This window comes from Chiloscyllium punctatum, chromosome 43 (assembly GCF_047496795.1).
Source record: "Chiloscyllium punctatum isolate Juve2018m chromosome 43, sChiPun1.3, whole genome shotgun sequence".
In the NCBI taxonomy this organism is placed as follows: Eukaryota; Metazoa; Chordata; class Chondrichthyes; order Orectolobiformes; family Hemiscylliidae; genus Chiloscyllium; species Chiloscyllium punctatum.
This window is the reverse complement of record NC_092781.1, coordinates 42,010,422-42,024,221: the sequence shown is the minus strand read 5'-3', so window position 1 is coordinate 42,024,221 and position 13,800 is coordinate 42,010,422.

The window sequence follows — 13,800 nt, the reverse complement described above, 5'->3', positions numbered from 1 at the left end:
AAACGCTCTGCGATGAGGCGTCCAGTCTCCACAGCATCGGGAGCAACAGACACAATAAATGACATTGATGGATATGTAGGTCAAAGGTTGACGTATGTGGACGGCTCCTTTGGGGCCTTATATGGCAATGAGGGAGAAGGTGCGAGCACAGGTTTTGCAATGCCTGTGGTGGCGGGGGACGGTGCCAGGATGGGAGGGTGGTTTGTTGGGTGGCATGGACCGGACCAGGTACTCACGGAGGGAACGCTCTTTCTGGAAAGCGGAAAAGGGAGGGGATCAAAATATGTCTCTGGTGGTGGGATCCGTTTGGAGTGGCGGAAATATCGGTGGAAGATGTGGTTAATGCGAAGGTTGGTTGGGTGGAATGTGAGGATGGGTGCTTTCTGTCCTTGTTACGGTTGTTGGGGTGGGCTTTGAGGGCGGATGTGCGGGATGTGGATGAAATGCATTGGAGGGCATCTTCAACTCCGTGAGAAGAGAAATTGTGGTCTCTAAAGAAGGAGGCCATCTGGTGTGTTCTGTGGTGGAACTGGTCCCCATGGGAGCAGATACGGTGGAAGCGGAAGTGTAGGGAATACGGGATAGCATTTTTCAATGAGGTAGGTTGGGAAGAGGTGAACTCAAGGTAGCTGTGAGAGTCGGTGATTTTGTAAAAAAATGTCAGTATCAAGTCGGTCATCATTCTTGGAGATGGAGAGGCTCAGGAATGGAAGAAAGTGCCAGCGAAGGTCTCGGTGAATTTATGGTCGGGGTGGAGTGTTTTTGTGAATTTAATGAATTGCTCTACCTCCTCGTGGGAGCATATGGTGGCGCCGATGCAGTCATTACTCTAGCGGAGGAAGAGGTGGGAATGGTGCCAGTGTAACTCAGGAAGATGGAATATTCTACGTCGTCAACAAAGATACAGGCATAGCTTGGCACAAACGGGTGCCCAAGGCTATCCCTTTGGTCTGGAGGAAGTGGGAGGATTTGACGCAGAAACTGTTAAGAGTGTGGACCAGTTCGGGCAAACGAATGAGACTGCCAGTGACAAAATACTGTTGGGGACGTCGGGAGACGAAGAAACGCAGGGCTTGGAGGCCCTAGTTGTGGCGGATGGAGGTGTAGAGGGAGTGGATGTCCTTGGTGAAGATGAATTGGGGTGGCGAAACGGAAGTCCTGGAGGAGCAGGACGGCATGGGTGATGTTTCGAAATCATGTGGGGAGTTCCTGGTCTAGTGGGATAGGACAGCATCGAGGTGGGTGCAGATAACTTTGGTGGAGCAGAAGCAGGCGAAGAGAATTGGTTAGCCAAGGTGGTGAGGCTTGTGGATCTTGGGAAGGTAGTAGAATCGGGTGGTTCTCAGTTCCCGGAATACGAGGTTGAAGCTGTGGGTGTGAAATCTCCTGGAGTGATGAGGTTCTGTATGGACTGTGAGATGATGGTTTGGTCATTGGATTGGGGTCTTGGATAGAGTGTGTTTGGAGCAGTTTTCTATGAGTTGGAATCTGGCTTCCGTGGTGCAGAGATCAGTGCGCAAAATTACCACTGCACACCCTTTAACTTCTGCTTTGAAGATGATATTCGGATTGGAGCAGAGCGAGTCGATATCTGCTCGTTGTCAGTTGTGAGAAGTTGTAATGGGGGAGGTGGGTAGACAGATTGAGGCAGTTAATGTCTTGGCTGCAGTTGGAAATGAGGAAATCGAGGGCTGGTAATAGGCCAGCGCGGGGCGTGGAGCAGGTGGATGGAGTATGTTGGAGGCGAGTGACAGTGTCCTGAGAAAGTAGGCGGGAGTCCTGACTTCAATAGTAAGCTCGAAGGCGGAGGCAGTGGAAGAATTGTTCGACGTCACGATGCGTATTAAATCCATTCATGCATGGACGGACGGGGATAAATGTAAGGTCTTTGCTGAGGGATTGACCTTTCGTCCTCAGTGAGCAAATAAAGTGGATGCAGTGGAAGTTTAGTGCTCTGACCTCTACAACGCGGAAGCCCGATGCCAACTCCGAGACATCTCCTCCTACCGTCCCCTCGAGCATGACCCCAACCCCATCACGAACAATCGTTTACCAGACTATGAAGAAGCAAATCACCTCAGGATATCTGCCACCCATAACTTCAAACCACGGAGTCCGGGAACCCGGCAACGCCTGATTCTACCTCCTTCCCAACATCCACAAGCCTGACAACCCCGGCCGAACCATTGTGTCAGCCTGCTTCTGCCCTGGTGCAATCGTCTCCACTTAACTCGATACTGTCCTATCCCCGTGGTCCAGGAACTCCCCACATACGTTCCAGAGATCTCTCACTCCCTCCACATCCTCCAAGACTTCCATATGTTTCCAGATATGTCTGTCGTTTTGTCAGTTACGTAGAACAGTCCATCTTCCGTAGTTGCACTGGCACCAGTCACCACCTCTTTCTCCGCTACATTGATGACTGCATCAGCGCCACATCGTGCTGCCACGAGGTGGTTGAGCAATTCATCAACTTCACCAACGCATTCCACTCCGAGCTTAAATTCACCTGGACCACCTCTGAACCCTCCCTCCCCTTCCTGGACCTCTCCATCTCCAATAATGACGACAGACTTTCCGCTGACTTTTTTACAAACCCACCGACTCCCACAGCTACCTGGATTGCATCTCTTCCTACCCTACCTCCAGTAACAATGACATCTTTTATTCCCAGGTCTTCTGCCTCCGTCGGATCTGCTCCCAAGAGGACGAGTTCCAACACAGTACACTCCAGATGACCTTCTTTCGACACCGCATTTTCCATTCACACGTGGTTGAAGATGCCCTCCAATGCATCTCATTCACATCCCTCACCTCTGCCCTCAAACTCCACCCCTCCAACCGTAACAAGGACAGAACCCCCAGGTCCTCATATTCCACATAACCACTCTTTATATTAACCATATCATCCACCGACATTTCCAGAACCTCGAAACAGACACCAGCACCAGAAATATATTTCCCTCTCCACCCCTTTCCGCCTTCCGCAAAGACAGTTCCCAATGTGGCTACCTGGTCAGGCCCACGCCCCCCAACAACTCACCCGCCAGACTTGGCACCTACCCCCGCCTCCGCAGGACTTGCAAACTCAGCGCCAACACCGCTTCACCCACCATAATCCAAGGAACCAAGGACTCTTTCAAATCCATCAACGTTTCACCTGCAAATCCACCAATGTCATGTATTGTATACGTTGGTCACAATGCGGTCTCCTCTACCTTGGGGAGACTGGACGCCTCCTTGCAGAACGTTTCAGGGGACATCTCCAGGTCACACGCACCAATCAACCCCACCGCCCCATGGCTCATAAATTCAAATCCCCCTCCCACTCTGCCGAGGACCTGCAGGTCCTGTGCCTTCTCCATCGCTGCTTCCTCACCACCTGCTGCCTGGAGGAAGAATACCTTGTGTGTTCTATCTAAATTTATTAATGACGCTAATACAGATAGAAACCTAAGTTACCCCGGAGATGGAGAGCTTCTGAATGGATAATCAATGGACAATCTAGTAGCTGGACTGTGACATGGGTAAATGTTAACCCGTGAATGTTTCATGACGAAAGGAATGCAATTACTGAAATGGAGAGAGTGAAAGTATCTTGCGGTACATTGTGTACTGGAGTGTTCACTCTGTCTTGTAAAACATGAGGGAACTGTTGCTCCATCTCCCTTATGTTATGACGCTCCCTGACGCTCCTAGTATTCCCAATGCTCTCAGTACTCATGGAATATTTTGGTTAGCTGGAGGTGGAGAATGGTGAGAGTGATGGTGTTTTGAGCCATGGACCATTGGCGTAATCTAAACACACGAAACTATCATTTTACTTCGTGGAGACACGAAGACGATGGGAATGGCTGATTGCTACCGATTGAAAAAGTTGTGGTTGCTTCTAGGACAGTAGGTATTTACCAGCGAGATGAATACTGTCACAATGCCAAACTAATGAAGTGCAAGAGTGCGTTCAACCATCGGAGGAATGAAGACATGCCAACTCGGCTCAAATGACTAGTTTCTAAAATACGCAAGGTAAAATAATAGCATCAGACCAGACACCATAATGCTAGATGAGTTACCAGTTTAACACTGAAAACACTGCAGATATCGGGCGAGTGTTATGCTCAGTTCAACAGGCTAATCTGTCTTGGCTGTAGCTAGACTACTTCAATGCATTGAAGTATAAACCTGAACAAACACTCTGTACAGCGCACTAAACTGAGTAGACCGCTACAAACAATTCAGCTGTAAACATGGACGAGGTACCTGTCCATTTTTGAAAGCTGTGCAGTGAAGAACAGTGAACTGATCTGTAAACCGACAGCAGTTACCAACCCAGTATATCATGTTTTACAAACTTCCTCCGCCCCCTCACACCCAACCGCATTGCTCGATGGCACTGTTTGTTCATGACACTGCCTGAGGTAAATTGCAGCATATTCTCGAAATGACAGGATGTGCCGCTTGCAGTCATTTCCGGATCCATATCTTGATTGCGCTATGACAAAGGGGGCTGTGCTGTGACAATATCTGTCAGAGTGAGATGAGGGGAGGATCAGTTAAAATAAAAACAAAGAACCAAGCCTTAGACATTCAGATATTCCATCTAAACATGTCGCCTATATTCTCAGGATCGTTCTCCTAATGATCCCTATCCATCTATCTCGCACACCATAGAACTCATTCGCCATCACCTTCTCCATCAGCCGAACACAGGGAATCTTATCAAACGCTCTATGGAGGTTTATCTGAATCCAATCTCTCTTCAATCAACTTTTACACTTCCTCAAATAATTCTATTAATTTTGGAACCCTGACTTTTCCAGCACAAAACCATGTTTCCTATCAGTGATCAGCACATTTTCTTCCAAATAGGAATAGATAATATCCCTCAATATCTTGTCCCACGTTTCGCTTTAAGGAGTTTGTGCAATAGACAAAAAGGGTAAGGTTCAGGGAAAATATCAAAGATGGATGTACTTCCATGTTTAACAATAATAAACTGAAACTCTTCCAATTACATTTCCAACACTGAACACCATTTCCTGCAGTTGAGGGGAATTTTGTGTGAGTTCTTGATGACAGGAAGCGTTTTTTCTGCAGCTTTTTAACGGGAAGTGTGATCAGCATAGTCTTTGAATCATTGTGCTGAATCTTCGATTAATTTGTCTCATTGTCATTTTCATTGACTGTGACAGAGGTATCCTCTATACGACGCCGATCTAGTTTTCCGGCGCTATCTTTCAATCTCATGTCTGTAGCTACCTACCCATCCTCATGGCGGCCCGCTGATTTCACGCCAGCCGGATTCTCCCACCACGGATGGCTGTCAGTAGTCGCTATCGCCCAGATTAATCGGATATTCTCTGATTGCTTGTGCTGGTGTCTTGCTTAAAAGTCTAATGGACGACAGTTGAACATTTCAGTTCAAACTTGCCCTGCACGTTTTACTCGAACAGGGCAGAAAAGTGACAGTTACACCTCAATTTGTCAACAGCAGTACTCAGGCGCTGGTGGATGAGCTAGTACACAGGAGGAACTTTCTCTTCCCAGAGAAGGCCATACCAAAAGCCACACCAAGCAAGATCCGTGCTCACTAGCCAGCTCAGATTAGTACCTGCAGTCTGAAGAAATGTCCAGAAAAATAGGACAAGCATCAATAACCTTCCACGCTCGGTCAGAGTACAGTCTCTGCTCCCTCATATTCACTGCACATCTGGTATTCCACTAACCCCCAAAAAAGCTTCATGCTCCATCAACTTCACTGCTGCCTGAAGCACCTTCACTCTATCGCGTGAAGAATAACCTGAAAATTTAAAGAATGTTCCACAGAATATTAATGACAGAATGTTCTGGAGAATGCCACTTTCTAGATGATCTTGACTATAACATGTTTCTGATAATGTTCCAAACAATTCCCACGTTCATGAAAATGTAAGTCTCACGGTGCATAACACATAAGCAGAATGAGCAGAGTTTTGCTGTGTTTTTCGAATCACATGCAATTAAGGTGCACCATGAGGTCATTCAGCTCTACAACCTTGCTTCACCATTCAGTGGTATGGGGACTGATTGAATTGTGTTTCAAGGTACATGTTACAGGAACATTCAGTCAATCAACACTCCAGGTTCCAATCACTCACCGAAAGAAATGAGTGCCCTTTTCATGTCGGCTTTCATTCAAGCATGTTTTCTGCCCCCATTTCCGACGAAGGTTAACTCTCCAAGTAATGCATTCCATCAGCTTTATATATTTATACAATGGTAAGCACACTTAATGCACACCAGCCAAAAAGATGTTGACTTATTTCAGAATTATTCGTGTTCAATCATAATTCACATTTCTGTTTATTTCACGTGTTTTGCCTTATTACATTAAGCTAAAAACAACATCGCAATTCTTGTCTCATTATAAATCAATATTTAGCAGAACTGTTTTGCACTGAGCTATTCTTCTGAACCTGTTACCTTTTTTTGTAGCATCTCCAACAGTTTGTATTATCTTTTACATTTGACAATCTGTCTATCACGGTTACATAATCTCCCATTCAGGTGTCTGGACGGCTATTTTGTGATGCAGAGGGAGACTAACACTGTCGGTTCAATTCCCCCACTGACAGATGTCACCGCGAAGAGCTCGGTTTCTCAATCTGACCGCTCCTCTGTGGTGTGCGGATCGTCAGGTTGAACCTTTATTTCACTGTCTCTCTCGTTCTCTACTGAGAGAGGACCACATGGTCCTCTGTGTACATATTGAATTTAGTCGATCACCGCCATAATTCGACTATTTTCTCTGAATTAGCATTTTTTTCGATTGTATTCCTGGTGTTCTGATCATCCACAGCTCTGGTCATTTTAGACGACGCATATTCCCAAACTGCATATTGCTTCCTATTCCCTGGTAATACTTCACACTTCATCAATCGATCTGCCTATGCCACAAAAATATTCAATATCTCTCCCTCCAATGCTCTCTGGGAAAGAGATTTCGAAAGTCTCACAGCACTTTCGGAAAAGAAGATGAATCTTCTCATTTGTTTAATAAATTGAAGATTTCTTTTTTAAAGTTACTTTGAATAAACCCGCTATCTGTACTTCAAATCAACATTGTTGGGAGAGAATACTGCTACAGCTGTATGCACTCTGACTAAGAACACAACTGGAAGGTTTTGTTTGAAGGCTTATTTTGTCGTCTTTCCTGATAAGAGAAGTAATTTGCTTGCGAGGAGTTCATAGATGTTTCACTTCTCTTATTTTTGAATGAAAGGTTTATATTATAAAGGCTACAATGTTTCCCCTTTGAGTGAGAGGTAATCTTATTGAGCCTCAACCATTTTCAGGAAAATGAATCAGGTGGAAACTCAGTGGGTGCTTGCATTATCAAAATTTGTTGTCATTTTCCTGGAATCGCTACAGCTTGGCTTAAGCCATTCTGTCCATCGAGTCCTCACCATCCCTCTGAAGAATTTCCCATCTCGATTCATGCCCCTATATTTACCTGTAACCCTGCATTTCACATCATTAAACAACCTAGCCTACACAGGTATGAATGGTGGGATGATATTAGAGCACCAAGAGAAATCCAACACAGACACAGTGGAGTGTGCACATTCCTCAAAGAATATCACTTGCGTGGGCCTTTGTTGTTATGAGGCAGCAGTACTCACCACAGAGATATCATGCTAACTCAGTGGGTTCTAATCGTATTTGCTGCTGACTAAAGAATTCTGCCTCAGTTGTCTCCGTCACGGAAGCTGAACCTTTCTGAGCCCTTTATGATTGGCCATTTCACCAAAATAATTAAACAGAAAACGTATTGTAACCATTGGAGGAGCAGGACTGAAATAAAACACAGCGACATTTCCAAACACATTCGCAACAGGGATGAGGAGAAATTTACGAAGTGGGAAATCATTCAAGTGGGAAATCTCTTTTCCAGATCCTTTTGAAATAAAATATTAAATTATATCCAGACTGACTTTGTTTGATTTCTGGTCAACCAGTCAATCCCGTAGAATGGGATGTTCACAGAAAAGTGCAGTTTGGCCAAAATGAGATGTGCCACGTTTTTATATACTCGTTCAGTAGTGGTGACAAAGGATCGTTTGGATCTCTCGTGCCCCTCAGTACTATGTTCTCAAGTTCCACTCAGCTCTTCGGATCTGCTACACATGAGCAGATTGAGGACCTTCAACAGTTATGTGTCTGTTTGGAAAACAAACTTGTAAAATCGAGGTTGGTACGACGCCCTGCTCCAATCCCACTTTCTATTTATTCCGTGAAATAGTCCATGCAGAATTTGACACTGATTCTGAACATCTACCTTGTCAAGTCTCGACAGTGTCTTATATTTTTCAGAAATATCACCACTCATTCATTTCAGCAACATTGAATAATCTCTTCACCATTTTGGACTTTTTTTTGATCAGTCAACATTTTTATCTCCAGGGGAACCGGTCCAATGAAGCAAATATTTCCTTGATTCACCAGCATATTAACTTTCTGTTTTATACATAGGAACGCCTCGCTCACTTTGAACTGCATTTTGTTTTGGGAATCCGCTCCATTAACTAATAGCCAACCTTGTGTTTTTCTCTGTGGCCAGGTCCATATTCTCACACTTCAATATTACCATAAGCACCATCTGCCAATCATCTTAGCTATTCACTGATTTTACCTCTATTCTCTTTCAGACTCCTTACTTCTGAGTGCTGGCCAAAGCAGTTTCTACCAGTTTAAATTCTTCAGTTTGTGATTGAATACTCTCCTTGACACCTTATGTGACAGAGAAATGGTCGTCTTCTTATTGAGGCCTTTTCTTTGAACAGAAACAACTATTTCTGGGAATTATGAAAACTCCCCTTATGCTTGTACAATTGTACATCAACTGACTTCCACCACATCGATTTATACATTCGGCTTTAGAATACGCATCAGACAAAAAAGCTACAATCTGGACGCCAGGTTCTTGTCAATTTGTCTTTTGCAGATTCCAATTCTGGTGAACACATGATCAGCTGAGAGTGACTCAGTCCGTCCAGGTTCTCGATTGCTATCACATTCCAGTGAGAAGCATCAGACACGATCTCCTTTTCCCTGAATCAAGTGATCGACAGCCCGAACTGAGATGGACATGATCTTCAGGTGTGAATTACGCATCTCCTATGATTCACTCCACACCCTTTTCTTCCTTACCGGAATTATACAGGTCCTCTTGACCGCATTTTGCACTGTGCTTGAAATCAGAAATAATCACTATCTGTAAATTCTACCATCTCCAGCAAAACCGGGCCATCATTCACAGCTGTCAACACCACTTCCTGCTGCCACTAGCTCCTATTATCAGCTTCTCACATAGGCCATTTCCTCTGTGGCAAACTCGATCACCCTCAACACTTCCACATTCCTGCCTGGCACCTTCCCATGAAGTTGCATAAGCGAGCTCACGCCCCTCTTCAATTTTTCAGTCCTTACTGAAGACCCCAAACACAATTCTGGGTGAATCAGAATTTCACTTTTACTCTTGCAAACAAGTCTCTTGTCGTTGCTGTGCACAACTGAGCGGCCTTTACATTGGCAAAAACAAACAGAGCCTGATTTGAGAACTAGTTCAACTTTGTATGAATAACCTTGACCTTCTCATTGCTTCCCGTTTCAATAAGCGATATTCTTCTCATGCTAAAATTTCTTTCCTGGGCCCTGCAATGTCCCATTGAAGCACAGGAGTAAACATGGCCATAGCCTGCACACAGGACTCATTTGGACTCACTCACTCATTTTCCAGCACATTTCCATCACTGATGCCCGGGATCAACCAGAACCAGCTACTATACTAGGAAAAGAGGGAGACATGACGGCATGAAGGTGACATGTATTCAATTTCCCCCTCACTAGCAAAATACTAGCATTTGTCAAAGCCATTGAGAACAAAATACACTAATTAAAAGCAAGACCTACATTTCAGCGGGAACTGAGATACTGCTGCCAATCTGTTTAACATTCCTGCTGCACCCGACTATTCCTTTCAGCCTGAACGTTTCAAAATCCATCATATGGAGTACATGGTGACCTCTATTAAAGCAAGAGTCAATGAGGTCTGCCTCCTGATCAGTAACTCCTCGTTCTCAAACGTGGAGCACTTCGTTATCTACTCTTCCTCGGACCCAGAACATGCCATTCTTACGACGACCCATGCGAGTTGACATCCACCATTCTGATAGCTGTCTATATCACACACGATGGGAATTGCAAAATAAAATATGTGCCACTACAAATGCACTTTGTTAGTAATAAGGGAGGCGGATCCAATTATTTAAATAGAAAAAGAAAATCAGAAATCTGGAGCGTAATGTGACTTGTCCAAATTCTCGTTAGGTAAACTTGCTTGTTGGCACAGTAATTTGGAAAGCAGGAATAATCGTATGACTCATTTCGATCGCACTTGAATACAAATGCAATGACGTGCTTCTGTGGATTTTAAGGCTCTGGTAAGATAACATTTCGAGTAGTGTGAGCCATTTTGGACTCCATACCGCGAGAAGGATGTGCCAGCCATGGAGCGGGTACTGGGGGAATTCACACGAATGATCCCATCAATGAAAGGCTTAACATATGAGAAGCATCTGAGGATTCTGAGACTCCACTCAATGGAGATTAGGTGGATAATGAGGGATGTCATTGAAACACAGTGAATGTCGAACAGCTTGATCAGGGTGGATGCTGGGAACATGTTTCGATTGTTAAGATTGACTAGGACCGAATGGCACAGGCTTCGAGTAAAGGGAAACTATTTAGAAACGATTCATGGACAAACCTCTTCAGTGAATCTGTGGAATGAACGACCAGAGAATTCAGTGGAGGTCTGGTCATTGAAAATGTGTAAATCAAAGATAGCTAAGTGTTTTTTTTTGGTGATAAGCGTATCAATGGTTATAATGCGAAAGCGGGAAAATAGAATTGACAACTTTTCAGAATCGAACAGCGAAGCGCTGGAAAAAACAGTGTAGGGCGAATAATAGGAGCAGGAGTGTTGATGTTTCGGATATCAATACTCCACCAGTAATGTGAAGGGCTTATATCCGAAACCTTGACTCTCCTGCTTCTCAGATGTGAAACGAACAGCTGTACTTTGCCAACGCCACGCTTTTCGATTCTGACTTTCCAGTATCTGCAGTAATCACCTTCTCCGATTTGCTGAAAGACCTATCATCCATAATGGAGCGGCCAAATGGCGGAATCTTTGCGCCTATGGACTTACGGTCTTAAAGGGACTTGAGATGGAATATTCCGAGATTTTAATCATCCTCGGTGTCGTCATGAAACAGGTCAATCACAGGAGGGTACGACCAAAATACCACCAATGCGTCCCATCTCCCAGAAGGAGGTTGAACATCCTTAAGCTTTGCTACACAATTGTGAAAAGTTCCTATCGCTCCAAACCCTGTCCGCTCCTTGAAAAATCAGATTGCAATGCTATGTTTCTCCTCCTTGCTTAGAAGCACAAGTTTAAATTTGAGGATCCACTGCAGAAACTGGTCTAAGGCAGTGGAATAGTTTCTGCTGGATGGCTTGGAAGCTTCAGAGTTGTCCATAAGACCATATTAAATAAGACATAGAAACAGAAATTAGTCAATTCATCCCATCGAGTCCGCTCCACCATTCAATCATGGCTGACAAGTTTCTCAGCTCCATTGTCCCGCTTTCTCGCCATAAATATGTGGAACTTGTTCAAGGAGCAACTATTGAGTGTCCTTGATAAGTACGTACCTATCAGGCAGGGAGGAAAGTGTAGTGTGAGGGAGCCGTGGTTTAATAAGGAGTTGGAATCCCTTGTTAAATGGAAGAGGGCGGCCTTTGTAAAGATGAAGCGTGAAGGTTCAATAGGGGCGATTGAGAGTTATAAGGTAGCCCGGAAGGACCTGAAGAGAGAGCTAAGAGCAGCAAGGAGGGGACATGAAAGGTCATTAGTTGGTAGGATTAGGGAAAACCCTAAGGCTTTCTATAGGTATGTTAGGAATAAAAGAATGACTAGGGTAGGAATAGGTCCAATCAAGGATAGTAATGGGAAGTTGCGTGTGGAGGCTGAAGAGATTGGAGAGGCACTGAATGAATACTTTTCGTCAGTATTCACTCAGGAACAGGACATTGTTGTCGATATGAATACTGAGGGACGAATAAGTAGAATGGATGGCTTTGAGATATGTAGAGAAGAGGTGTTGGAAATTCTGGCAAGGGTGAAAATAGATAAGTCCCCTGGGCCTGATGGCATTTATCCTAGGATTCTCTGGAAACAAAGGAGGAGATTGCAGAGCCATTGGCCTTGATTTTTGTGTCCTCTTTGTCAACAGGAGTAGTGCCAGAGGACTGGAGGCTAGCAAACGTGGTTCCCTTGTTCAAGAAGGGGTGTAGGGATAATCCGAGTAACTATCGGCCAGTGAGTCTCACTTCTGTTGTGGGCAAAGTCTTAGAGAGAATTGTAAGGGATAGGATTTATGCACATCTGGATAAGAATAATGTGATCAAGGATAGTCAGCATGGTTTTGTGAAGGGCAGGTCGTGCCTCACAAACCTTATTGAATTCTTTGAGAAGGTGACTAAGGAGGTAGATGAGGGGAAAGCGGCAGATGTGGTATATATGGATTTTAGTAAGGCGTTTGATAAGGTCCCCCATGGTAGGCTACTGCAGAAAATACAGAGATATGGCATTGAGGGTGAGTTGGAGGTTTGGATTAGGAATTGGCTGGCTGGAAGAAGACAGAGGGTAGTAGTTGATGGCAAAGGTTCATCTTGGAGTGCCGTCACTAGCGGTGTTCCGCAAGGATCTGTTTTGGGACCATTGCAGTTTGTCATTTTTATAAATGACCTGGAGGAAGGGTTAGAAGGTTGGGTGAGCAAGTTTGCGGATGATACGAAAGTCGGAGGAGTTGTAGACAGTGAGGAAGGATGTGGCAGGTTACAGCGGGATATAGAGAATCTGCAGAGCTGGGCAGAAAGGTGGCAAATGGAGTTCAATGCAGCTAAGTGTGAGGTGATTCACTTTGGTAAGAGTAATAAAAAGATGGGGTACTGGGCTAATGGTCGGATACTTGGTAGTGTGGAAGAGCAGAGTGATCTTGGTGTCCATGTACAGAGATCTCTGAATGTTGCCACCCAGGTAAATAGTGCAGTGAAGAAGGCATATGCCGCACTGGCTTTTATTGGTAGAGGAATTGAGTTCCGGAGTCCTGAGGTCATGCTGCAGTTGTTTAAGACTCTGGTGCGGCCACATCTGGAATATTGTGTGCAGTTTTGGTCGCCATACTATAGGAAGGATGTGGAGGCACTGGAACGGGTGCAGAGGAAGTTTACCAGGATGTTGCCTGGTATGGTAGGAAGATCCTATGAGGAAAGGCTGAGGCACTTGGGGTTGTTTTCATTGGAGAAAAGAAGGTTTAGGGGTGACTTGATAGAGGTGTACAAGATGATTAGAGGGTTAGATAGGGTTGACAGTGAGAACCTTTTTCCACGTATGGAGTCAGCTATTACAAGAGGGCATAGCTTTAAATTAAGGGGGGGTAGATATAGGACTGATGTTAGGGGTAGGTTCTTCACTCAGCGAGTCGTAAGTTCATGGAATGCCCTGCCAGTAGCAGTAGTGGACTCTCCCTCTTTATGGGTATTTAAGCGGGCATTGGATAGGTATATGGAGGATAGTGGGTTAGTGTAGGTTAGGTGGGCTTTGATCGGCGCAACATCGAGGGCCGAAGGGCCTGTACTGCGCTGTATTCTTCTATGTTCTATGTTCTATGTTCTAAAACTCATTCCCTT